Source organism: Gymnodraco acuticeps, unplaced genomic scaffold, assembly GCF_902827175.1.
Source record: "Gymnodraco acuticeps unplaced genomic scaffold, fGymAcu1.1, whole genome shotgun sequence".
NCBI classification, from domain to species: domain Eukaryota; kingdom Metazoa; phylum Chordata; class Actinopteri; order Perciformes; family Bathydraconidae; genus Gymnodraco; species Gymnodraco acuticeps.
Window position 1 is genome coordinate 4,114,422 of NW_022990274.1, and position 26,596 is coordinate 4,141,017.

Here is a 26,596-nt window from a genome sequence, read left to right on the forward strand (position 1 = left end):
TGATAAAGCACCTCTGCCACCATACATAAGGTCCCTTTGGAGTTGGAAAGCAAAAAGCTGCTATAGAGCACACCAGTAAACAAAAAAGGTTGATCACATTTTATATCACTTTCTCATTCTTAATGCAATAAAACATGAGAGCTTCAACTCCACTGCTCTCCTTTAGTCTGCCTCTTTATCACTGCCTCTGAAATAATGCCTTTTATTGAAAAAAATAATAGCTATAGCTATAGCGTGTACCAAAGTACATCTACTCAAGAACAGTACCTAGGTATACATTTGAGGTACATGTGATTTACTTGAGTAATTCTAATTATGGTACTTTATACTACTATACAGTCTGACACGGAGGGGACAGAAATGTGTAACTATGAACTAAAGCTGATATAGTGATATCAGCTTTAGTTCATAGTTACACATTTCCGTCCCCTCCGTGTTGAGTTAAAAACAATTGAAATCCAATTGATTTCTAATGTTTTGAATAAAACTGAAGGATTCTAAAGCTAAACTCTTCAAAAACCCTATTGGAAAATGCATTGCCTCAAAGTAAAACAAATACAGTATGATGATCTTATAGAATTGTATACATTGCTGTAGAATAAACTACCCAACAGTGTATAAGAAATATATATATATATATATATATATATATATATATATATATATATATAATAAAGAACATTTGCAGCAGTAATATTAATAAAAACATCTTCACTGAACATTTTACAGCAAAATTAGTACCTTAAAGGTGGGGTATGTAATTTATTTGAGAAATACTTTTTGTTCTATTCCATGGAATGCTCTTAACATCCCGATAGCAATGAATATATTAAATGCTTTGACAATAAATACATAAAATAATTTCATCTGTGGAAGCCGTAGCACGACCAATCATCTCGAGCTGGTTTCTCCAAAGATTACACACCTCACCTTTAACCTTTGGCAAATGTTACGGATATTTAAAAAATATTTGTTAAATTAAGAAAGGGTTTGAATGCAGGACTTACATTTATAGTGAAGTATGTTCTGAATATTTCTTTCAGCACTGCACACACACAGTCCGTATCTGACAGAAGCCTGTCACAATGAACTGTGACACAGAGAGTATTATAATGTGTAATGCTTTCTTTTTCCTCACTTATTTAATCATACATATAATCACTGATCTTTAGTGAAGTCCTAAACACACATGCAGCTTGATTTTGTTGCACTCACATGAGCAAAATAATGCTTTTACATGTCCATACATTTAACCATTACTAATGTAAAGATGCATGACATTGTATATCTTCTTTGATATCTGATTAATATTAGTAATACTTGTTCGATAAACATTAATGCTGCAAATAACATAAATAATACTGTATTAAAAATAGGACATATTCTGTTCTTTTTCAGCTTCATATTAGTACTATGTGCCTCTACTGCAGGGGTGGGGGACCTTTTTCCTCTCAAGGGCCATTTACATTTTTACAACATCCTCCGATGGCCGTACACATTTGAACTCAACATCTGCTTAAAAAAAACTAAAGTCAGCGCAATCATTTGGCCTTTCTTTCATGCTGTGCAAAGAAAAAGAAACCTGTTAATCCAGATGTCTTTCTGTTTCATTTTCAATGTTTTTATGTTATGCTTTGGAGAGAGTGTGTAAGAGGCGTAAGGCCAACAATGCAGACACATGCAAGTACCTTGAATTCCAGGAATGTAATGAACGCTTCAATGCAACAAACTGAGGAACACTGGATACTAAACTGCAGAATGAGTGAACACAACGGAAACTAACAAAGCAAAACCAGGTGAACATCACAGACCAATCTGACATAAAGTCACGTGTTTGGCAGTTAACAACACAAAATAAATACAGGAAACATGAAAAGACAACACTAATAAACAAATAAACAGGATCATAACATTTTAGCCAATTAAACTGTGTTACATGATGTTATTGTTTTCATGCTCTCTATTTTAAATAATTATATTCCTGCTGTTTTTAGATTTAGATAGACTGATATAAAGCACGTTGAAGTCTGACACAACATGAGAGGTGCAATATAAATAAAGTTATTATTATTGTAGTAGCCAGTTTAAGTTTATTTATTATATTATTATTTTTAGCTTCATAATGCAATATTCTTTTTGGACACTTGGTGGCAGTGATTAGCTGTACAGGGGTGTATAAAGGGGTCATAGGTGACCGGACAGGGAAGGGCTCAGGTAGAGAGAGCACATCATTGCCATTACAATGATTATTATCTCACCTAATGCGAAGGCTGGAACTGCTTCTCTTTTGCGAGGTGTCTGATGCCAGATGGAAGTGATGAAGATGCTACTCGCAGCTGGTGTTCCAGGTTTAGGTCAGTCAGTCTTGAGCGTAACCTGGTCTTGGCAAGGCTTAGCTTTGAAAATAACTGCTCACAGCGGTAGGTTGTCCCAAACAGTGATGCAAACTTCAGTGCATGTCTCCTTAGAATGGGAAAATCCTCAGCCCCCACACACAGTTTGTAGAACTCAAGCAGAGGGACCTAGCTTTGAGCTCATCGTTGCTTTGCAGCTCAATGATTTCCAGCTGTAGGTTTTCAGGCACATCAGCTGGTTCCACATTGAACGGTGTTGCAAAAATGTTCAGTTCCTTCGGGTAACGGTTCACGTCCTGGAACCTCTCTCTGAAGGCCTGATGTAGTTTTGCACACTCACCAGCATACTCAGAGGTCACAGCAGGCTTTTGTTCTTGCAGAGTGGGAAAGTGCACAGTGTTTCCCTTCTCCAGTTGCAATTGCCACAGCTTTAGTTTAGCTTCAAATGATTTCACATTGGAAAGCAGAGAGCTGAAAAGCTGGTTAGGACCTTGAAGTTTGACGTTCAGCTCTGCGAGGTAGGCTACTTGGTAATGTCCACCATGAAGCCCAAATCACAGAGCCACTTGCTATCACTGAGTTCCATGACTGGTTTCCCCTTCATTTCAGTGAACTGTTTTACCTCTTCCCTCAACTCGTAAAACCGCGCAAGCATACTTGCGCGACTCAGCCAGCGCACCTCACAATGATAAATCAGATCTCCGTACTCCGACTCAAGCTCTCTCAGTAGCTTCTTAAACTGGCGACTGTTTAGTCCTCTGCTTTTAATGAAGTTTATGGTGGAAACAACGGTATGCATAACATTGTTGAGCTTCAGGGAATGTGCACACAAGTTATCTTGATGTAGGCTATGATACAGTGACATTCAACCAACTCATTTGGATCGAGACTGAGACGACTAATTTCCTTTCTGACCAATGCAGTCAGTCCTTTCTGCACGCCCACCATGGTGGGGGCGCCGTCTGTCGCCAGGCCACTTAACTTGTCAAACTGCAGGTCAAATGTATTCATGGCCAAAACAACTTGTTCGAACAAATCCTCACCTCTGGTAGTGCCATGCATGGCTTGCAGAGACAGCATTTCCTCCCGAGTATCAAAAGCAGATGTAATCCCTCGCACAAAAATGGCTAATTGAGCGGTATTAGTTATGTCCGTTGTCTCGTCACAGGCAAAAGAGAAAAACTCGAAATCTCTTGCGGTGTCCTTTAGAGTTTTCTCAATGTCTTGTGCCATGTCAGTAATCCGATCCGACACAGTTCTTCGGGACAAACTAATACTTTGGAACACTTTTAATTTATCTGGTGCGAGAACCTCCGCGGCGGCAACAAGGCACTCCTTTACAAATTCACCATCTGAATGAGGCTTCATTTTTTTGGCGATTAACTCACTTAAAACAAAACTAACGTGCGTGACGTTGTCTTGGTTCGCCTGTGGTCTTGCGAAAACCGCTTGTTGGGACACCAAACTCCACCGAAGAGCGTTGAGCTTATCCAAACCAGCTTGCCCTTTCAGATCATCCATTTGTGCATGTTTCGTGCTGTAATGCCGCTCGATATTAGCCTTTTTCATTACAGCAAGCGCGTCCCTACAAACGAGGCACACTGGCTTGCCTTTAACTTCGACGAAGAAATAGTCATTCGTCCATTTTCCCTGGAAAATCCGACATTCCGCATCCACCTTTCTCTTTTTAATACTCGCCATATTAAGTCCGCTGCTATTAATGATAGTGACACTGAAGTCTCGAAGACGTGACATGCCACGTTACGCTCGTGTTGCGTTCAAGGAACCTGAACTTCACCAGGAAAAAACATGAATGTATAGGGAAAAACAAGCAGTTGCTTGTTTAATTATATTGCGGTCTAGATTTCTTTAATTTTTTTTTGCGTTTATTTCAAAATGACCTCGAGGGCCTTATCAAATGGTCTCGCGGGCCGTATACGGCCCGGAGGCCGGAAGTTCCCCACCCCTGCTCTTCTGTGACATGTCTCCATGCTTTAGTGTTCCAAAAGCTGCAGCACCTCTTTTCACCCTCTGTCTGAAACCAGAGCCCAGTCTGCTTTGATTGGTTAGCTAACCAGCTCTGTTGTGATTGGTCAACCGCTTAGAGATGTCCCGCCCCATCATGTACAATGTGTTGGAGTGGTAGCCAATCGGAGCGTGAGTGTTAAATGGTGATGTCCCTATGTTACGGAAATAAAACCTATATAACACACTACAAGAAGGGACAACCCCCCAAAAAGCAAAATAGGGCCCCTTTAATGTGTCTATCCTATGATGTGATTTGTACCGGCAGTGTAGGAATTCAAATGCTATTTAAAGTAGAGCAGAAAAATAACTGCCAAGCATGCATGTTGGAAGAAGATAAGAAGGATGGCATCAACATGTCACCTTGTTCCTGTTTATGTTATATCACAGAGCAAAGAGAGCCTGACAGGAATATACACAGCGCTGTGTCAGAGCTGAACGTAAGCATATGCCACAGCCACTCTTTTTTGTATAATCACACAGAAAATCACTGAACAATAAACAGGTGCATGTGTAGTGGGAGGATGTAGGCGGATGGGGATTTGAATTTGAGGGGGTCATAATAATATATAATGGTGGCGTATATTGATAAATGCAGTGAGAGAGATAAGGTTTCTTACTGTTACTGTGCGCTGTTGATGTTCAGGTTTCTCTGTTGTGCTTCACTCATCTAAAGGCTGGTGGGAGCTCATTAGTGCTGCATCTTCTGCGAGACGAGAAAAAAACACACTTCAGAATCACATTTTCAGAGAGCTGCTACCGCAAGTCGACCCTGCGCTGATTACATTAAGCCATTTAATACAGTTATTTATGTGTCTGAATGTTATTTACTATTCTCATTTAGCAGGAGAACATGTATTTGAAGATTGAAAGAAATCGCCGCACGTTTGAGTCGCAATTAAGGCTGTGACAGATGCATAATGCCGAGCTGATTTTAGTTTTTCTGTTTACACTGTCAAAGATTGTTTTTCTACCCAACTGCAGAAGCTTTCACAAGTCCACCTAGGATGTTGATGTTTTTCTTCTTTCCCTTCATTAACAGCTTTTTTAACCAAACTTCAAAAACAGAATAATTCAGACACATTAAGAATATTCTTTGTCCAAAAAGAAAAATGTAATCACATTATCTGATGCTTTTATCCAAAGCACCTTAAAAACACTTCAATACCATAGACAGGTCTACAGGAGAAATTTTGAGTTAAAATTATCCTATTAACCAGTTAAGCCCCAAGCCTGTTTTTCGATGGGGAAGTTCCTAAATCCACCTACGCGTCAGAGTCCTGCACGGTTCTGATTTTCAAGACCCGCTCCCGCCCCTTACCCGCGACGTGCAATACCGAAACCGCCCCGCCACCCGCATATATTGCAAATTAGTTTTGTGAGTACCCTTTTCAAGACAACAATTCAGTGAAATTACGGACATTATAATGGTGGGGGGTGTGTGTGTGTACAGAAGGGTCAGTTGTGATAGACACGGTTCGCCCCTGGTGTACACCTTTTAAAGCTTGCAAAATTGTATAGATCAGACCATCCAAATTACAAAATTACAAATGAGAACTTGGAACACACTGGGCAGGTTTGTGTTAAAAAACGGTGAGACTTGGGTTAGAGTTAAAAACAAAACATAATCATATAAACTTTATTCCACCAGAGTTATTACGTTACAGTGTGCTTGATGACTGAGGTGCTGACTCAGCTCTTTTCACTGGTAGCACACAATTCAAGCACCATAAGCAGAGCCTTCTGTTCAATATTATAAAGCATTTTCTGCTCATATAGGCTATTGAATTTACAGCGCAGTGTCAGCCGGGGATATTTGTGAGCTGTCAGTGTTTATTAATGGTTTGAACGAAAGCAAACAAACACATTGATCAATCATTCTCAAAAATGCAATGTTGAGGAACAAAAATCAATGAAATGCTTCTCAGAACTCAGATCAAAAACAATAAGATGGCCGGTCCACTCTACTTGAATGCAATGTGTCCTTCGTCTTTTTTAGACGTGCAATCCCTTGAGTTTCTTTCCTTGGGATTTTTCATTAACATTCGAGGGTTGGTAATTACTATTTAAAAAAAGGGCACTATCCTTTCCAGATGAAAGTGGTTGTAGGTTACTTCACTTGATAAATGAGGGTCAGAATTTTCTATTAAGTGCTACCCTGTAGTGTTGACAAGCTATCATGAAAGTGCAGGAGCGATTTGTGGGAAACGACATTCGGGGATAGATGTAAAGGGCAACGAGAGAGCATACATGTGGAAGATCCTGCATTAATAAGTGCTGAGTGATACTGCTGCAGATCATCCATGCACACACATTTTGAAATATTCAAATGAGCAAGCGAGTCATTGGGAGCATCATTTTTTGAGTTAATAATAACCTTTGCTTTGCTCCGCGAGTTCATGTTGCTAAAGATGGTAATATTATACCTCAATTGATTACAGCAGCAAAAATCTAACGAGTGAAGGATGCAGTTTACTGGCATAAGTCCAAGGAAAAGGGAATGCAAAACATATATAATGCATTGCATTAGGGAGGCAGACAGTGTCCAAGATGCCCCGAGCCTGTTTTTCAGGTCTCAGGCTCGAAAATGACATTCCCAGAACAAATGACCATATCTTCCCTTCTAAAAGGGTTAAATTAATAATCTTTTTTCTCAAAGCAAGGTTACATCTGTGAGTCGGATGTAGAAGAGTCAGAATCAATATAGATGTTTTTATTTTAAAGTAAATTCAGATTGAACACAGTAAAAAAATGTAAATGATTGTGTCCGTCCAAAAAAGAAAAATTACTTATAGTGAAAACCACCCTTGAATGATGGGATGGTAGACTAAAAGCTTTAGGAATCCAAACGACAACATATAATAAGTACCCTGTATCAAGATCAGTGATGGGACTAACGCGTTACAAGTAACGCGTTACTGTAACTGTACCCTTACTACATGGTGCGTTACTCCGTTACTGCGTTAGTTTTTTTATATAGTCAACAGCCAGGCGAACAGAGATGAGAACTGTACTTAAGTACAGTACTTGAGTAAATGTACTTAGATACTTCCTGTGTCACATGCGTGGGCGTGTTTGTGTTGTTTACTAACAAGACTATCATGGCGGCGGCGGAGCTCAAGTCTAGCTTCTCCACCTGGAGATATTCTCACTATTTCACTTTTGTCGAGCACAAAGAAAAGAACGTTTTAGTTAAATGTAAGTTGTGTCCTGGCGGGTCAAAGATCCTATCTACTGCCCAAACCAGTCATTCAAATCTCTTAAAACATCTACAAAAACAACATGCTGGGACGAAGCTAGTAGCTAAGACCACAGAGACTCAGCCGACGCCACTCCACCTCCACCTAAGCAACAGCGGCTGGATTTTAACCAAGGGACTGCTGGCCAGGGAAAAGTCGATAAAGCCATTGCACGGTATGTTGTAGAACACATGCAGGCTATTGCTACAGTGGAGTCACCCGCTTTCAGGGAGCTAGTTAGCATGATAGCATGTCCGGGCGGCACACGGCATATGGGACGGAAAACTTTTTCCAACTACCTGGAGAAAGAATATACAAAAATGGAAAGCCAGCTAATATCGATGCAATCCGGATTGCATATAATGCATGTCAAGTTGATCAACAGATTGTATTATTCTCCAATGCAATAACAGTACTGAAATGAAGGCTATAAGGGCATTAATGGGAGACATTTTTTCAAGTAACGAAAACGTTACTTGTCACAGTAACGCATTACTTTTGGGTGTAAGTAACTAGTAAAGTAACTGAGTTACTTTTGACATGAAGTAACTAGTAATGGTAACTAGTTACTGGTTTTCAGTAACTAGCACAACACTGATCAAGATTGATGCAAAACAAGTGAAATTTGACCTTTTTAGAGAGATTTAGCAAAAAAAACACTTCTGGGGTGATTTGGGTGGATTTTCCATATCTCTGGGCCCCCTTGCTCGATTTTGCTGATTGACATATCTTTCTAACCGTCAGAGCCAATGGAATCGAAGGGAACTCCCACATACTCCTTATTTGGTAGTGTGTGTGTGTGTGTGAGACTGCCGGAAGCTGCGATAACTCTGGTGGCTACCATTAGCAGATAACTTTTACTCTCCGATTTTTACATAAAATGGAATTATGGATTATAAATACTTTTAAAAAAATCGACAGAAACAATAGCAACCTATGGATCAACCGATCAGCCGCGTTTTTTCTCGTTTTAATGCCATTGAACAAGTCTTTTGATCAGATTGACAGCTACGGTGAGACGATCTCCCGTAAAAGCTTCGTAAAGGTACGTGTTGTGATGTCTGAGTTTGCTGCCCCTGTCGCGAGTTCGGATCACTTAGTGATAATACTATATACCTAAATAATCTGTGGAACCTCAGCTTTAATCGGATATCTTGTATGTGCAGCTACGATAAGTAATAAGGGTATCTTTATCTTGAGTTCTGTGCCAAAGTGCGTTAGCATTTTTCGCTCAGGGGTCATTTAGATGCTTCTTATGAGACTTGTGTTTTGATTTGGTAAAAATGGTTTGTATTGTCAGTTAGCTGAGATTATTCCCGTTAATCTGGTATAACACATTAATAGGTTCTTAAATATTAAAATCCGGAGACACAGTGTCGTGAAAAAAAAAAGGACCCGTCGAGGAGGTCCTTGGGGCTTAACAGGTTTAAGAGCTTGTTGAATACTTTCCTTTGTTATAAAGTATTTCCTTAGCTGGTTTTAGATTTCCCTATGCTTGTCCTCCTGAGTCCTACATTTGATGACATTTTATTTTATTGTTTTTACTGTCGTTTTGTTTTATTTTATCTTGTTTCATTCTTAAAGGTGGGGTAGGTAATTTTGGAGAAACCGGCTCGAGTGCGCTAGAATTTGAAAATACACAGCCGGAAAAAATCTGCCACTTCCTTACAGAGCCCCTCCTCCAACACACACAAACGCGCACATGACCAATGAGGGCACAAGATAAGTTTGTGCACAGATGGAAGGCTGACAGGCAGGTAGGCCATCCAGTTATTTTAGCCGGGCCGGCTCAGATGATTGGTCGTGCTTTTTACAGTGCTACGGCTTCCACAGATGACATTTGTAATGTATTTATTGTAGAAGCACTTAATATATTCATTGCTATCGGGATGTTAAGAGCATTCCATGTAACAAAAAGTGTTTCTGAAATAAATTACATACCCCACCTTTAACTATTTTATTTGTATTTCATGTTCTATCAAGTTTTTTATAATTGTTTTGTAATTTTAACTATATTTTCCAATGTCATCTATGTTTATTATTCTGTAAAGCCCACTGAGCCAAAGGTGTTTTGTGATATTGTGCTATAGAAATAAACGTTTAATTTGAAATCGGTTTATAGCGATCTCAAAGTATCGAGCTGCTTTTGGAAAATCTGAATCTGGTGTTATGATCTCCAGCCATTTCAACATTATCTTGTCATCTTTTTTAAATAAAAGCAGAGCAATAGCTGGCAGAAAAGTCAATGCTTTTCTTGCTTCTTCCCTTTAGGTACTGTGTACCCAAAAGTAAATACTTTTGTGATGTTTTGATTGCTTTGATTGTATTGTATGTTGAATTGTGTGGAACAAGCTGTAATACTCTGCACTGAACACGAATTCCACCAGCCTGGCTGTGTGGTCATTAAAGATTCTAATCTAATCTTTATATTATTATGACAGATGTCAGGCTGGCATTTTAATGGCTTGATTATTTATTAGCACCTGTAAAACTTTGAAATGTTATTATTGTGAAATTGTTTTGTATTCTCAAGTGATGCAGAACATAATCATATGTATTGCATAACTATATGGTTATTTAAACCATGTATTAACCGTATGTACAGAACAATTTCCTTATCTTAATATAAACTAATAATGTGTTGTAAAATTATTGCAATATCACCCACCCCATGTTTATTGAGTAACAAATTCATTCAAGTCTTAACGACAGAGCCTGCTTGCATTATTTCATGAGAATAAATATACTCCATAACTCAAATCATAATGTCATTTCCATCTGAGTGACATCCACTTAAACACAGACAGTGGCAGAAATTCAGTGTTAGTATTATTAGATCTCAGTGCTGCGTTTGACACTGTTGACCACAGCATATTACTAGACCGACTGGAAAACTTGGTGGGACTTTCGGAAACAGTTCTAAATTGGTTTGAATCCTACTTAAAGGACATAAACAACTTTGTTTCTATAGGTAAATACACATCTGAGTTGACAAATATGACATGTGGGGTTCCTCAAGGCTCGATCTTGGGGCCTCTTCTCTTTAACATCTACATGCTACCACTGGCTCAGATAATGAAAAACAACAAAATGAGTTACCATAGCTATGCATGACACACAAATCTACGTAACAACTTCACCAGGAGACAATGCTCCAATTCAAACACTGAGTAAGTGCATTGAACAAATCAATGACTGGATGTGTCAGAACTTTCTTCAATTAAACAAAGATAAAACTGAGGTAATGGTTTTTGGAGCCAAGTCAGAATGTATAAAAGTTAGCGCTGAGCTAACAGATAACAACAGATAAAGCCAGAAATCTAGGTGTAGTCATGGACTCTGACCTGAGTTTCAACAGTCACATTAAAACAGTTACTAAATCAGCCTACTATCACCTAAAGAATATATCTAGGATTAAAAGACTAATGTCACAGCAGGATTTGGAAAAACTTGTCCATGCTTTTATCTTCAGTAGACTCGACGACTGCAATGGTGTCTTCACAGGTCTCACTAAAAAATCTATTAGGAAGCTGCAGCTAATTCAGAACGCCGCTGCTCGAGTCCTCACTAACACTAAGAAAGTGGATCACATCACTCCAGTTCTGAAGTCTTTACACTGGCTTCCTGTGTGTCAAAGAATAGATTTCAAAATACTGCTGCTGGTTTATAAAGCACTGAATGCTTTAGGCCCAAAATACATTTCTGACCTCCTGCTAAATTATGAACCATCCAGATCTCTCAGGTCTTCAGGGACTGGTCAGCTTTCTGTCCCCAGAGTCAGAACTAAACATGGTAAAGCAGCGTTCAGTTATTATGCTCCAAATATGCAACTCTGACTACTTTTAAATCCAGGCTGAAGACTTTTCTTTTTGTCGCTGCTTTTAATTAAACTATTCATATCTTAGACTGCACTGTAACTTTTATCCATGTATTTTTTCTTTTAATGTTTAATTGATCTCACTGTAACTTTTATCCATGTATTTTTTCTTTTAATGTTTATTTTATTAGCTTTTCTTTTTAATGACTGATTTTAAATGCCATTTTCTTAATGTCTTTCATTTTTTGTAAAGCACTTTGAATTGCCTTGTGTTGAAAAGTGCTATATAAATAAACTTGCCTTGCTTTGCCTTGAGTGAAAACAAAAGCTACAGTAACATAATCCTTTGTCGCCCATCTGTCTGCAGCTGAGGGATTCTCTCAGTGTGTTGAAGTGACATATTGTGGTAAATATAGCACTGAATAATGAAGCAGAATAGATACATTTTAGATTTCCCCTCAAGCAATGAGTTCCGGAAATGTGGTTTCACAAAATAAATCTCAACAAGAAAACAGGTGTTTAGGATGCCGCTCACACATCAATTAATTACATGGTTAAGTAATACATATAGTTTGATTTCTAGCTCGAAGGAAAGTAGTCAAAAAGGCTTCAGTTTGCTGCGTTTTCCCTTCCCTGTAATAACGGCACGTTGGAGAGTCATGTGAAGGAAAATGGCAGAGGATCACAGACCCGTTCAGCTGAAATTAATTCACCCTGTTCCTCCTCATTAGTGGAAGCCAATCACCCAAAAATCATAATTACGATCTGCTGGCAATGAGAAGCTGGAAGTCCCGAGGACAGGGGCGGGTTCCTGTTATGAAAGAGGGAGGTCTGCTGGATTAATCTTCTTAGGCAAGTTTTGACAGCTCGGCACAAAGTCGACTCCAAAACAAACTCAAAGAAGCGGGCCTTCATATCGTATTTCAAGTCAAGTCAACGTTATTTGTATGGTCCGATATGAAATGTGACTCAGAGGGGCTTTACAAGCCCAGAATATGAACCCAGCTCAAGGTTTCAACAAAAGAGCTCCCAAAATACTCAAATCCTACTCCTCAGAGGGCCAGGGCTGCAGACCAAGGAGGGAATGTGTAATTGGATTAAGAGCCAACAAAAGGATTATAACAGGTCTAATAATACTGTGGGATTAGACATCCAATCTGACCTGAGAAATATATCCAGGAAAGGAGGGATAACTTAAATAAATCCAATCACATGCTGGAATCAGTTCTTCCTATTGTTTCTAATGCAGGTCAGAGGAGGCGCGGAGACATATTACTGGATTAACCAATACAGTAATGCAGGAATAAGTCCTAAACATAGAAATGAGTTATTTTGGCACTTCTTGGCTCCGTGACTATTAAATGTTGTCATGAACTACAGTAGCTGCCTTGATCTTAGCAGCGGTCACGAAAAGTCATGCAACCGTCATGTGATACATTTTCACATCACATGAGCTATTTAACATTGATTGCAGTCTTGCTGACAAACATGTTAATAACATAAAAGTTTGTTTGCATCAGACATATCATTTTTTTGGAACATTATGTTTTTGTGTTAATTGTTCTACTTTTACAAATAAGTTTGGTTCCATGACTTCCAAAGCCGTTGAGCTCAGTTTGTACAGACTTTGAGCTTTTAAGAACACTTCAGGTGATTACTTCACAATAAGAAAAAATACTAATGTAGACCGCGGACCGTTTCTTTAGAATGCAAAGGGTTAATGGCTGAGTTCAAGCCTTGCAGCACATACGATCGTACACTACCATAAAACAATCCTCATTAAAAACAAAGTTTCCGAAAGAACCTTTTTCTCCCCTCGGCTCTAAAAGTCTACCGATAAGGGAAAAGCATCATGGGGCAGCCGCACAGATCCAGTGTGTAACAAGCTGGCAGTGGTAGATAAGACACATGGGACCCAGAGATAGCAGCAGACTGGCTCTGACCCATCACACATCCTGGGGGTCCGGACCTGGCAGATGTTCTGCAGGTTCTGTGTGTGCAGAGGGTACGAGCTGGCCACTTAAAGTCTGCAGAATCCTGAGAGAGGAACTACAGAGTCAAACTGCATCAGCTATGAGTCATCGGAGAAAATAGGTTGCTCAAAATAACGAGCACAGACTTTGTGATTCTTGGCTTCTAAATAGCTCATCTTTCACGGTACATTAATGCTCTTATAGCATTGCAATGACGACGGGAAAAGATTAAAGGGCCTTTAAATACACCACTGTGAAGAGCGTTTATTAATAGTATTAATGTAAAGACTTCAACTTACAGATCACTGATTATCCTTTGAATGGAAAAGTGTTTTTTGTGTGAGTTTTTTTTAATTGGGCCAAGACACTTTTTCTTTATGCCAACATTTGATTCGAGGGTTATATGGGTTGCATTTTGGGATCCAGGGACTCTCTGGATGCACTTTTAAGCGCATCTTTAGAAAGAAACGACAGAAGTGGATGGTTAAAAATGCTGTTTCCACTGCATAATATGGCTCTGCTCAACTGGACTAAAGTGACTGAAGGAATTCTCAGCTTTCATGACATCATATCAAAGTGCCCCTCACTTGATCCTTTCTTCGGCAACCAAACAAAGAAAAAAGGCTGGACTTAGTCAATTGCACGCAGGTTCTACAACATGGCTTTGGCAAAACATAATAATATAATACATAATGACGCTAGCTTGGCTATTTGAAAATGGCTAGATTGTGCAATACGTCTTGTGTACCCCAAGTGACAATTCACTACGACCAATCAGAGGTCTGAGGTGTTGTAACTCTGTGTTCGATTATCCGCTCATTCAAAACCTTTAGAAACCGTGCCATTCAGTGGAAATATTGGATAAGGATGAAAACACCTCAGATGATAATCAATCAATCAATAAATCAATCAACCAATCAATCAATCAATGTTTATTTATATAGCCCAATATCACAAATGTTACATTTGTCTCAGTGGACTTCACAGTTTGTACAGAATATCAGTATGACAATATGACACCCTCTGTCCTTAGACCCTCACATCGTACAAGGAAAAACTTCCGGAGAAAACCCACAGTTTAAAGGGGAAAATGGGAGAAACCTCAGGGAGAGCAACAGAGGAGGGATCCCTCTCCCAGGACGGACAGACGTGCAATAGATGCCGTGTGTAAATTGAAAAGATAATACATTTGCAACATAGGTAGTCCAAATGTTTGGAAATGCATGTGTGTATAATAGGAAGATGAATCCACGAGGATATCCATCCAGGACCACAGCCACGACTCAAGATCCAGGGCTCGCGATGCAGGACACAGGACCGCATGATCATCCATGACTCCGGATCCCGGCGTATATAGACACCAAAAAGAAAGACATTTGGGGAAGCTGGGTTAATCGGAACATGAGAGTACACAGGTATAGACAGAGAGAAGGAAGAAGTAAGATGTCCCCCGACAAACTAAGCCTATATCAGCAAAACTAGGGGCTGAATCTAATCAGCCCTAACTATAAGCTTTATCAAAAAGGAAGGTCTTAAGTGCACTCTTAAAAACGGATAGGGTGTCTGCCGCCCGAACACAAACTGGAAGCTGATTCCACAAATGTGGAGCTTGATAAGAAAAGGCTCTGGCTCCCATTGTACTTTTAGAGACTCTAGGAACAACCAACAACCCTGCATTCTTGGAACGCAATGCCCTAGTAGGACAGTAGGGTATAATGAGTTATTTAAGGTAAGATGGCGCCTGCCCATTAAGGGCTTTGTAGGCGAGAAGAAGCATTTTAAATTATATCCTGTGTTCTATAGGGAGCCAGTGTAAGGCAGTCAGAACAGGAGTAATGTGGTCCCTTTTCCTAACTCTGGTTAGTCCACGAGCTGCAGCATTTTGAATCAGCTGAAGCTACTTGACTGACTTTTTGGTACTCCCTGATAATAAGGAGTTACAATAATCCAGCCTTGAAGTAACAAATGCATGGACTAGTTTCTCTGCATCGTTTTGAGGCAAGATATGCCTGATTTTTGCAATGTTACGTAGATGGAAGTAGGCGGTCCTTGAAATTGATTTTATGCGTTAAAGGATAAATCCTGATCAAATATAACACCAAGATTCCTTACAGTCTCACTGGAGGCCAAATGAATGCCATCCATAGTTAGTATATCCTTAGATAATTTGTTTCGTAGATTCTTCGGGCCAAGTACAATAACTTCAGTTTTGGTCGTGTTTAACATCAAAAAATGTAAGGTCATCCACGTTTTTAAGTCCTTAAGGCAGTCTTGAATTGTATTTAGATGATTAATTTCATCAGGCTTGATTGATAAATATAGTTGAGTATCATCCGCATAACAATGAAAGTTTACAGAATGATTCCTTATAATATTGCCTAACGGAAGCATATATAATGTGAACAAAATAGGTCCGAGCACTGAGCCCTGTGGCACTCCATAGCTAACTTTGGTTTGCGTGGAAGATTCATCGTTGACACGTACAAACTGAGAGCGTTCAGATAGATAGGACCTAAACCAGTCTAAAGCAGTTCCCTGTATGCCAACTAAGTGCTCTAGTCTTTGCAATAAGATATCATGGTCGATAGTATCAAATGCAGCACTGAGATCGAGCAAAACAAGAATAGAGACAAGTCCCTTGTCAGAGGCTATTAGAATGTCATTTGTGACTTTAACCAGAGCTGTCTCTGTGCTATGATGTGTTCTAAAGCCAGACTGAAAATCTTCAAATAAATCATTGTTTTTTAAGTAATCACACAGCTGTTTTGCGACCGCTTTCTCAATAATTTTTGAGAGGAACGGAAGATTAGAAATAGGTCTATAGTTGGCTAAAACCTCTGGATCGAGGTTGTGCTTTTTAAGAAGTGGTTTTATCACTGCTACTTTGAATGATTGTGGAACATAATGATAATAAAGACATATTCATAATATTTAATAAAGAAGTGCTAATTAATGGAAAAACTTCCTTCAACAGCTTAGTTGGCATTGGGTCTAACATACACGTTGATGGTTTAGAAGAGAGAATCATTGAATTTAATTGTTCAAGGTTTATGGCTGAAAAGCATTCTAGTTTACTATCTAGTGTAATATTAGAACTTACGTTTCCGGGAGCTGTTGATAACACTATACTGGTCAAAGGCAAGAGGTCATTAATTTTGTTTCTAAGAGTAACAATTTTATCGTTAAAAAAGCACATAAAATCATTACTACTGAGTGCTATGGGAATAGAAGGCTCAATCGAGCTGTGGCTCTCTGTCAGCCTGGCTACAGTGCTGAAAATAAATCTTGCATTATTCTTATTCTCATCTATTAATGAAGAGTAGTAGGCTGCTCTCGCTTTACGCAGTGCTTTCTTATATTCATTGAGAGTAATATGCCAAATTAAACGAGATTCTTCAAGTTTAGTGGAACGCCATATCCTTTCAAGTTGTCTCGACTTTTGCTTTATTTTGCGGGTTTCGGCATTATGCCATGGAGCTAATCTATGTTGTTTTATTTTCTTCTTTTTCAAAGGAGCAACAGAGTCTAATTTTATTCGCAGCGCATCTGTAGCACTATCAACAACATGATCAATTTGGGGTGGTGTACATTTTGTATATGTTTCCTCCCCTACATGCAGACATGCTATCGAGTTAAGTATTGGTGGAATCTCTTTCTTAAATGTGGCTATAGCACTAACAGATAGGTTTCTGCTGCAGGAGCTTTTGACTAATGCTTTGTAGTCTAGTAACAGTACTTCAAAAGTTACTAAAAAATGGTCGGATAAAGCAGGATTTATTCGGTTCGAGTAATAGTTGCTCAATTTCAATACCATAAGTCAGAACAAGGTCGAGAGTGTGATTATAGCAGTGGTTTATTTACACTGACAGAAACCAACATAATCTAATATAGAGTTAAATGCAACAGTAAGGCTATTTTTATCATCGTTAACATGAATATTAAAGTCACCTACGATAATTACTTTATCTGTTTTAAGAACCAAAGTTGATAAAAACTCAGAGAATTCTGATAAGAATTCTGAATAAGGACCTGGTGCACGGTACACTGTAACAAATAAGATTGGCTGCAAAATGTTCCAGGTCGGATGCGTAAGACTAAAAACAAGACTTTCAAAGGAGGTATAATTTAATCTTGGTTTAGTATTGATAAGTAAACTTGAGTCAAAGATTGCTGCAACTCCACCTCCTCGGCCCGTGCCTCGGGCAATATGAGTATTGATATGGCTGGGTGGAGTGGCCTCATTTATGCTGACATATTCTTCATGTCTCAACCAAGTTTCAGTGAGACAGCATATATCAATATTATAATCTGATATTAAATCATTTACCAATATTGCTTTAGATGCTAGAGATCTTATGTTTAAGAGACCACATTTAATCTTCCTGTTTTGTTGCACTGTAGTAGTTGTTAAATTTGCTTTTATTAGGTTATTATGTGTGACACCTCTATTAGGTTTTACCTTAAATTGTCCTTGGGCAGACACACACACCGTTAATATTGGGTATTTTATTGGGTTCGGGATTCCTATGGATGACTGCCTAGGAGAGAGCGCAGAGAAGCGTGTAAGACTGCGCCTCCGCCTCCTGGTCTCAACTCCAGTTTGTCATGGATTACGTCCACAAAGCTCTGAAATGTTTGCCGAAATGAGATCTGCACCTTCCAAAGTAGGATGAATGCCGTCTCTCTTAATCAGACCAGGTTTTCCCCAGAAGGCTGTCCAATTATTTTGCTGGGCACCACCAAGACAACCAGCGCTGAAATGATGACATGCATACATGTCATGAATTGATCCGATTGGGGAGGGGACCAGAGAAGATTACGGTGTCCGACATTGTTTTAGCATAACTACACACCGACGCCACATTGCATTTTAAATTTGGTGCATTCTGATTGGCGTATACGAACATCATTACCACCGACGTGAATAACAATCCTACTGTATTTACGTTTATTTTTAGCCAGCAGTTTAAGATGCGCCTCAACGTCGCCCGCTCTGGCCCCCGGAATGCATGTGACTGTGGAGGCTTCGGTCTCTAAATTCACGTGTCTCATAATAGAGCTACCAATAACCAGAGTTGGCTTCTCAGCAGGTGTCTCGCTGAGTGGGGAATATCTGTTAGATACGTGAACGGGTTGGTGGGAACCTGCGGGTTTCGCTTTAAGCCCCTTCTGAGCAGTCACCCAGTCTCCCTGCTGCTCGGGAGTTGCCGGGGGACGGCTAATAGGAGCTACCTTTTGCCGGTCCGCACCGGCTAACATGGGCTTTACTGTAGCTGAGTGACTTTCTAAGATGCGGAGCCGGGCTTCTATGGCTATGATTCCCGCCTCCAACCTAACAACTATACTACATTTAACACATGTATCGGTACCAGTAAAGGAGGTAGAGAAGTAACCAAACATGAGACAGGAAGAGCAGGAAATAGCACCCGAGGGTGGGGAAAGAGCCATGGCTAGCTATCAAGCTAAAGTAGCTACCGTTAGCAAACCCGAAAATAGTGTAGGCAACTGTGGAGTTACAGTCGCTAAGAGAAGGAGAGTTGTGAGTGCTTAAGCTGTAGTAACGTGTGATTACAACGTCAGGCAGATGCCGTGATCAAGAGTTTTAAAACGATCGATTAAGTTAAGATAATAAGCTATCAGCAACAGAACAGGCACACGGGATACCCGGAGATGACAACAACAACCGGAAGTTACAACATGCTTACCGCAATAGTGGTCCGTGTAGAAACCGTCACCGTCTCTCATAACAACTGCTCTGAGTGCAGAAGGTCAAGGTTTTATCAATGAATGCCATTTTTTCTGAATTCATATGAACAAAAAAGTCCATTCGCTGCTCTTGAGATTTCAACCATGTACAACAAGGATAAGAAGTGCTCAAAAATAATAAATAAACAGAAATCTCCAACTGCTGTTATAGATTATGCAATATCACTGAAAGCTTAAATGGGCCCGAAAACGCTAATTTCCAGGTTCATATTTATAATAATAATAATAATAATCCTTATATTTGTATGTTGTTCCTCTACTGGGACATGTCTCCTCCATGCTTTAATGTTCAGAAAGCTCTTTATTTCTCTCATACTACCTGTGCTGCAGCACCTCTTTTCACCCTCTGTCTGAAACCAGAGCCCAGTCTCCTCTGATTTGTTAGCTGGCCAGCTCTGTTGTGATTTGTCAACTGCCTTGAGATGTCCTGCCCCTTAGCAAATCACTTACAATGTGTTGGAGCGCTAGCCAATAGAAGCGCTAGTGATGTCACTATGCACTGGAAGTAAACAAAGGGGTCCAATGGATATATTTCAGGCAGGAGGGGAGTGTGTGGGAGAGAAACTCCCTCTGGAGGGAACACAGGGATTTCAGCCTTTAACCTTTATAACACACTACAGGAGAGGGAAAACTCCAAAAAGCATAATAGGGCCCCTTTAAGAATTGGTACTGCATTGACATAGTGGAAACCCTGTTCTCTCATCTGCTGTTTTCCAGAGTGTATTCTATTAAATATCTACTATATGCGCTTTTATATTATATGGTGGATTTCATACAGTGTCAAATGATGACAGTCAAATCTAAATTATTCGTGTGCTAACGAGCCAGTTTACATACACATTAATAGTCTGCACATCTACATATAGAGAACACTAAACAATATGAACTACAAACTACTACAGGCATGGCAAATGCATTATATCCCAGATGAGTCCGACACATGCATTTTAAACACAATATATATGTTGATAAGCTCTTTTTTTATCAGTACGTTTTCTTACTGTGTTGACTGTTGTTATTAGAGTTGTTGAGTAAAATGTTCCTAGAAAGATTGAAACATACACAAAAGACCCAGGAGGTGAACAACTATATTTCCATCACCTCGATTGGAGCTGCGAGGCAGGCATCCTCCAGAGCTCATCGGGAGGAGAACATTTACTTGGACATGTAATGAATGAAAAAAAGGTCTGAAAAGCATATTGCAGTCTGAGAAATGTGAGGTGCAGACATTGTTTGTGCTCATGTCATATACCACATCGGAGAAGACTATAATTCTGATGTGGCACTGTTCTCCTTTGCTTCAGAAGAAAAGGGGCTTAATGTACCACCTGACCCAGTTCAACACTAACTGATATTCCATGTCAACCTCAGCCAAGCTACGTTGAACTGTGTCACCGTGCGAGCCAAGCTGAATTAATCTCCCCCCGTGTGCAGAGAGCAAGACCGCTGGCTGACAACCAAAATGCAACAAGGGGATTTGTATTATTGATAAAACATTACTTAACGCACACCGCCTTGATTTGGGGTAAACATCAAAGCGCTCCTCATCTCCGCCTCTGCTGAGCAAGGCTTAGCATGTGCAGTAAACCTTTTTACTTCAGAGTGTGTAAGTGAATTCTACTGTTGTCTCATGTGGTTTAGAGGTTTCCGACAGACAACAAAAAGTCCCCTGCTGAGCGTAACACTCAAAGCAGTTGAGAGCTTTTCTCCCGTTGTCATAGAGTTGATGCTAAAAGCAGCTACCTGAGCATTGAAAACAAGAGGCCGGGCTTTATGTCACAGAATTGCTGGTTTAAAAAAAGTGTGTAAATGTTTTAACTGGTAAATATTGCTACTCAATGCAATGTAGAGCTAAAAGAAACGACTCACCACTTATCATTGTGGATTAATATGCCAATTATTTGTTTTAATAATTGTTTGGTCTAAAGATCATGATGAAATAGCAATAAAACACCAGTTCATCAAAGTCCAAGTTAATGTCCTTAAATGTCATAAACCAAAAGATATTCATTTGAATTTGATTTTTTTTTAAGAGAAAATCTGGAAATCTTTGTAAGAGGCCGACAATTGCATTTGGCATATTTAAATGAAAAAATATGTATTGATTAGGCATGCTTTAAATAGTTGACGATTGGCAATTATTTGGCATTTGACTAAAGTATGACTAGATTAATCAACTTGTAGAACATGGGAAACAACATTATTTCTAAGAAATACAATCAGAAAATTATATAACTTGCAGATACTGCAAGTGAATGCCGGGTAGAGCTGCAAATAATTACTACTTCTTTATAATGTGCTGATTATTTTTTCTAGATGTATTGTCTGGTCTAGAAATTGTGGTAAAACTGCGAAAATATCCAACCCGATTTCCAAAAAATTCCAAGATGGTCTCATTAAATGTCTTGTTTTGTCTAAAACCTAAAGAAAAACAATTTAATATGGTATAAAGAGAGGTCATCTTAGCATTTGAGAGTCTGAAGGCAGCATTTTCTGACAACTGTTTATCAAAGAAATCCTTTAACGACTATGCAATTATCTAAACAGTTGGCCATTATTTATTTGTCAATGGGCTAATGGTGGCAGTTCTAATTCCAAGACTGACGAAGAAAAGTGATTGTTTCTGGCTATAATGAGGTGTAATTTCCCTTTTTAGAACATGGGAAACGTCATTCCTTCTTCAATCAACAACACAAGAAACACTGATTGCTTCAAGCTGACACTACCGCTAACCGCTTATATCAAGTAAAAACGACATCGAGAAGATTGCTGATTGATTACGGATATGTCTATCCACCCAACAGCCGGTAATGTAATTGTCCATGCAGGTGCTAACCAGTGAAGGCTCAGGCTGTCCACAGAGCTTCAGGATTCTCAGACTCCAGCTGAGGCGTTTGAGCCCAGAACATTGATTTTGTTTATCTTGAGCCCAATTCTTATTCAGAGGACTGGCAGTGAGAAGTTCAGCTCTCATTTCAGAGAAAACGTGAACATGCATTCATCTCCAGGAGATTACATTTCTGCTATGTCCTCCCCGCTGCTCTCTCTCTCTCTAAAAAGGCTGGGCGGTGAGTTAATTTAGAATGCCGCAGTGAGAGTTTTAACAAAAAGGGAAATTACACATCACAGGACTTCAAACCTGGACTCACTGCACCGGCTGCCACACAATCGTACGTTTGATTACAAAATTGGACGTATTGTCCGAAAAGCCGGGCCTAGCCTTCCACCTCAGTAAACACAGCACGCTTAGGTCTTCTGGTGACAGATTCAGCATTCATATAGTGCAGGGGTGGGGAACCTTTTTACTCTTAAAGGCCATTTCAATGTTTTCAACATCCTCCGAGGGCCGTACAAATGATTGACCTCTGCTTAAAAATACTAAAATCTCAGCCCATTAATTTGGCCTTTCTTTCATGCTGTGCAAAGAAAAAGCAACCTCTCAATCCAGATATCTGGCCATGACTCGCGCATGCATGCACGTTCACGGTTGTGGCATGAACACCAAAACAGAAAGATATGGACACAAGATGTGTGCAAATGTATTTAGTTTCCTATGTGAACATGATTTAAGTGGGGGGGGGACCTAACCTCCACTAGGGGGGTCCTCATCTCCTCCAGGGGGTCCGGGGGCATGCTCCCCCAGGAAGATTTGTTTTTAAATGTTGAAGTTAAATGCATCAATCTGGTGCACTGAGAGCAACATTAGTAGATCTATGGATACACTCAACACCTATATGAAACAGAACTGTAAGCAGATTTTATTTCTCTTTATGATATTTTACAAATCACTCCCAATTTAAACTGTATTCTTGTTTATTAATAACAACTTTTTTTTACTGTCATATAGTATTTTATACTTGTTTACTTTATTCTCTTGTTTTTTTGATAACTATAATGATCATATAAAGATGTGCCTTTACCTCACTGGTTGTAGAAAACGCTTCTTATATTCGTTAGCATAGCTAGCTAACCAGATGCTAATAACAACAAAGTTATTGACTGTATGATCAGTATGACAGATGAACAGATCGCCACTGGGCTTTCAACTGAAGACACTGACACGCAGAAACTGTGACATGTGTACGGCTCCTTATGGGTACTGCACTTTGTGAAGTGTTGGAGGGGCGTTCTTGTTCTCTCCGGCAGAACTGCACCCGTCAGACGAGACATATACCACGTGATGACACGTTAGGCTCGTATTGTGTTCAAGGACCCTGACCTTTGGCCAGGAAAAACAGGCACTCGCTTGTTTAATTATTTTGCGGTCTAGATTTCTTAAATTTTTTTATTTTTTGCGAGTGTTTAAAAATTACCTCGAGGGCCGTACCAAATGGTCTCGCGGGCCGGGATAAGGCCGGGGGGCCGGAGGTTCCCTACCCCTGATATAGTGTGTTAATACACCACTGTAGGAATTACAATATAATGGTTTATGTTCTAGTTGAATTTGCTAATTCAATATTTTTACTAAATACTTTTAGTTTTTATTTAATATTTATTGGTCATTTTATTTTAACTTATGTTAATATATTAATTGTATTTATCATTTTTGGGATATTTTATTTTAACTCATGTCTAGATGAAAATATGTATCTTTTTTTGTTGCACAATTGTACATTATTATTATGATTCTATTTGTTTATATTAAAATGTGTATCTCTTTTTATTAGTTTTTTTCTTCAAAGATTCTGAAATTATCATGAAACCCAATTTCGCCTGAGGTTAAATAAAGTTTTCTGACTGGTTTTCCATCAGTGAAGCTTTACCTTGGTATTATCCTATTTGTCGCTATACGTCTAAATAAGATGTCGTAAAAAATATTGAAATGTTTATAAGACCAATGGTATTATAGCGAAGAAAAACTAAACTAAACTTTAGACTTAGTTCTTTCTTCGACACTTTTGATCAACATTGTTTTCCAGAGGGAGAGAAGTGTTTTTTATTTAATATGGTACATGTAATTGGTGCAAATACATTAGCATAGCCAGTCGTATCTTTGCCTTCTGTAAATAAGTTGTTCCTTTGAAATCCAATGTAAGTTAAGCCTTTATATTCACATTTTGGAAAGTGGTTCTCTTACGCTGCTGCTAGACTTTGACTGTCTTGAAGTAAAATCCTCTCATTTTGTCTCCTGCGGCCCGATGCCAATCCAGCGCCACGGGGGTTCCACTCTGACCATCCCTGCTTCCTGACTGTGAAAATACTCTCATCTCCTCTCAGAGCACTCCTCTTGAAACACTCTCATGCAACAATCTCACTGCTTTACACTTGTGATTTAAGACTCACTTCAGAAAAAGGTTTGTTGAATAAGTATTTTAACAGAAAACCGTAACTGAAAAGCATTAAATGTGCCAAAGGAATCAATAGATTTAAGCTGCTTGAATAGCTAATGTCTGAATTCAAATGTGGTACAAATTCAATAGGCCCTATTCTGCTCATTTTCAGGTTTCATAATTGTATTTTGAGCCTTATGACTGAGTTAATGTTCAAAAAGGTTTTGTTTTTTCTCTTAATGCCTGTACCTCATTTCACCCTCTGTCTGTAACCAGAGCCCAGTCTGCTCTGATTGGTTAGCTGGCCGGCTCTGTTGTGATTTGTCAACTGCCTTGAGATGTCCCGCCCCTTAGCAAATCACTTACAATGTGTTGGAGGGCTAGCCAATAGTTCTAGTTCTTTTGACCCAATTCAAAGCTATAAACGTGTCGGAGAAGTAACACACACACTTCAGTGAGTGGAATAAGCAGAGTGTCACAGAGATGGTAAGCTGCATTTTTAACACTAGCATTTTTCACTCTGAAGACGTGCTTTGACACTTACTGGTTTAAAGTCAGCGGTGCTTTTTACACTGACTGTTCAGCATCTATTCTGGGAAAAGTGACCTTTCCAATCTGTTGACCTTTGGAAGCTTCCCTGCAGCTATGATGTGTTGATAGCCGACTTCACTTTTGATTCTGAATTTAGACGATAGGTCTTACCCGCTGTGATGGGGAGTCATCAGTTTTCATTACCTTTATTGCTGACGTTAAGTGTTCCACTAAAGACGTTAAGTGTTCCACTAAAGACGTTAAGTGTTCCACTAAGATAAATGAGAATGTGAGACTTGCTGAGAAGCATTAATGCTTTAAACTCTGAAGCAAATTCCAGTGTTTGGAAACTAAAAGTAGGACAAAGAGAGACGATATACTGGATTACAATACACTTGTTTCTGTTTCTGGAACTGCTTCCTGAAAATATAGTATATGATGGATAACACAGCATGGAAGTGAGGGTCGGTGGGTATGACTTGAAATACATAGGAACATCTATTGTTACATTTAGAAACTAGTTATTTTTTATAGTATTCTGTGCTCAACAATCTCAACTCTTGTGTATAAATTATACATCATACTGATCAGAATATCATTGACTTTACCTCCACGTAACATTTAATACAAACGTTTTCTTCACATAAACTGGTGCAGTGATGAAGTATGTTTGTAGGTGGATTTGGAAGTTAGCTTCACAAGGGCTTCCTCGAAAGCAACGGGATAATCTCCATATATTAACACCACTTGGTGACATTCAAAGCGTAAATGCAACCACCAGAAGTAAAAAGCCCACGTTAGCCTATAATCAAACTACATCACAGTCACACGGCTAAGCATCACAACCAATAAGCTAAAGGGGGACTTGTGTCAAAGAGATTACGTTTCTTGGAGATTCACAAGTGGGGTTATTACTGACTATATTATGTTGTAGAATAAAATGAGAAAATCTTTAGCTTGTATTAACGACAGACCATATTTCAGGCTTCTAACAAAAAACTGTTGACATTTAGAAAGTAATTTCAAGGTTTGAGGAATCATTCCTGCACCAGTGTTTTAGGGCAGCTGTAGAAGTTAATGTGAGCATAAATTAGATCTGAACTCCCTGCATGTCGAAATGTTCTTGGGCAAGATACTGAACCCTAAATTGCTCCCATACGCATGTCTGAAGTGTATGTAACCATTTAACATTTATGACATGTAATGTAATCTAATGTAATGTATTTCTTACCGTTTATGTATTTGCATAATATAGTGATGTTGCTATATGTGTCATGCGTCACTGATGCATTCATATCCCATTGGACACAGTTAACTCACTATTGGAGTGACCCCAGTGTCAAAGGGGCCCCCTAATGTTGAAACAGAATATTTTCACCAGTAACTTACATTTTCTTACCGTCTGCAAAAATATTTGAGACATGATCCTTTTTTTATTCTCTATCAGTGATAACAAAATAAATAGCATTCTCTTTCTGAGAAAAGGCATAGGCTTGTAGAGTATATTTAAAATATTAAACTAACTACTAGCATATAACATTGTATGGATTGAATCACACTTTTAAATATTCTGTTTACATTGCGAATATATATATTAGATTGATTAGAATACAATGAAACA

The 26,596-nt window shown here is 39.1% G+C and overlaps 1 protein-coding gene across 5 annotated transcripts in view; it reads right to left on the minus strand.

Annotated features, from left to right (window-relative positions):
- Nucleotides 1-26,596, minus strand: part of LOC117549523 (PTB domain-containing engulfment adapter protein 1) — a 154,670-nt gene that overhangs the window by 79,654 nt on the left and 48,420 nt on the right. For 4 of the 5 annotated variants that reach the window (XM_034221518.1, XM_034221514.1, XM_034221520.1 and 1 more), the window contains exon 2: nucleotides 5,000-5,085. The exons of the other annotated variant lie outside the window; for it this stretch is intronic. The gene's annotated coding sequence lies outside the window, so the exon portion shown is untranslated. The remainder of the gene's footprint in view (nucleotides 1-4,999; nucleotides 5,086-26,596) is intronic. 5 annotated transcript variants of the gene reach the window in all.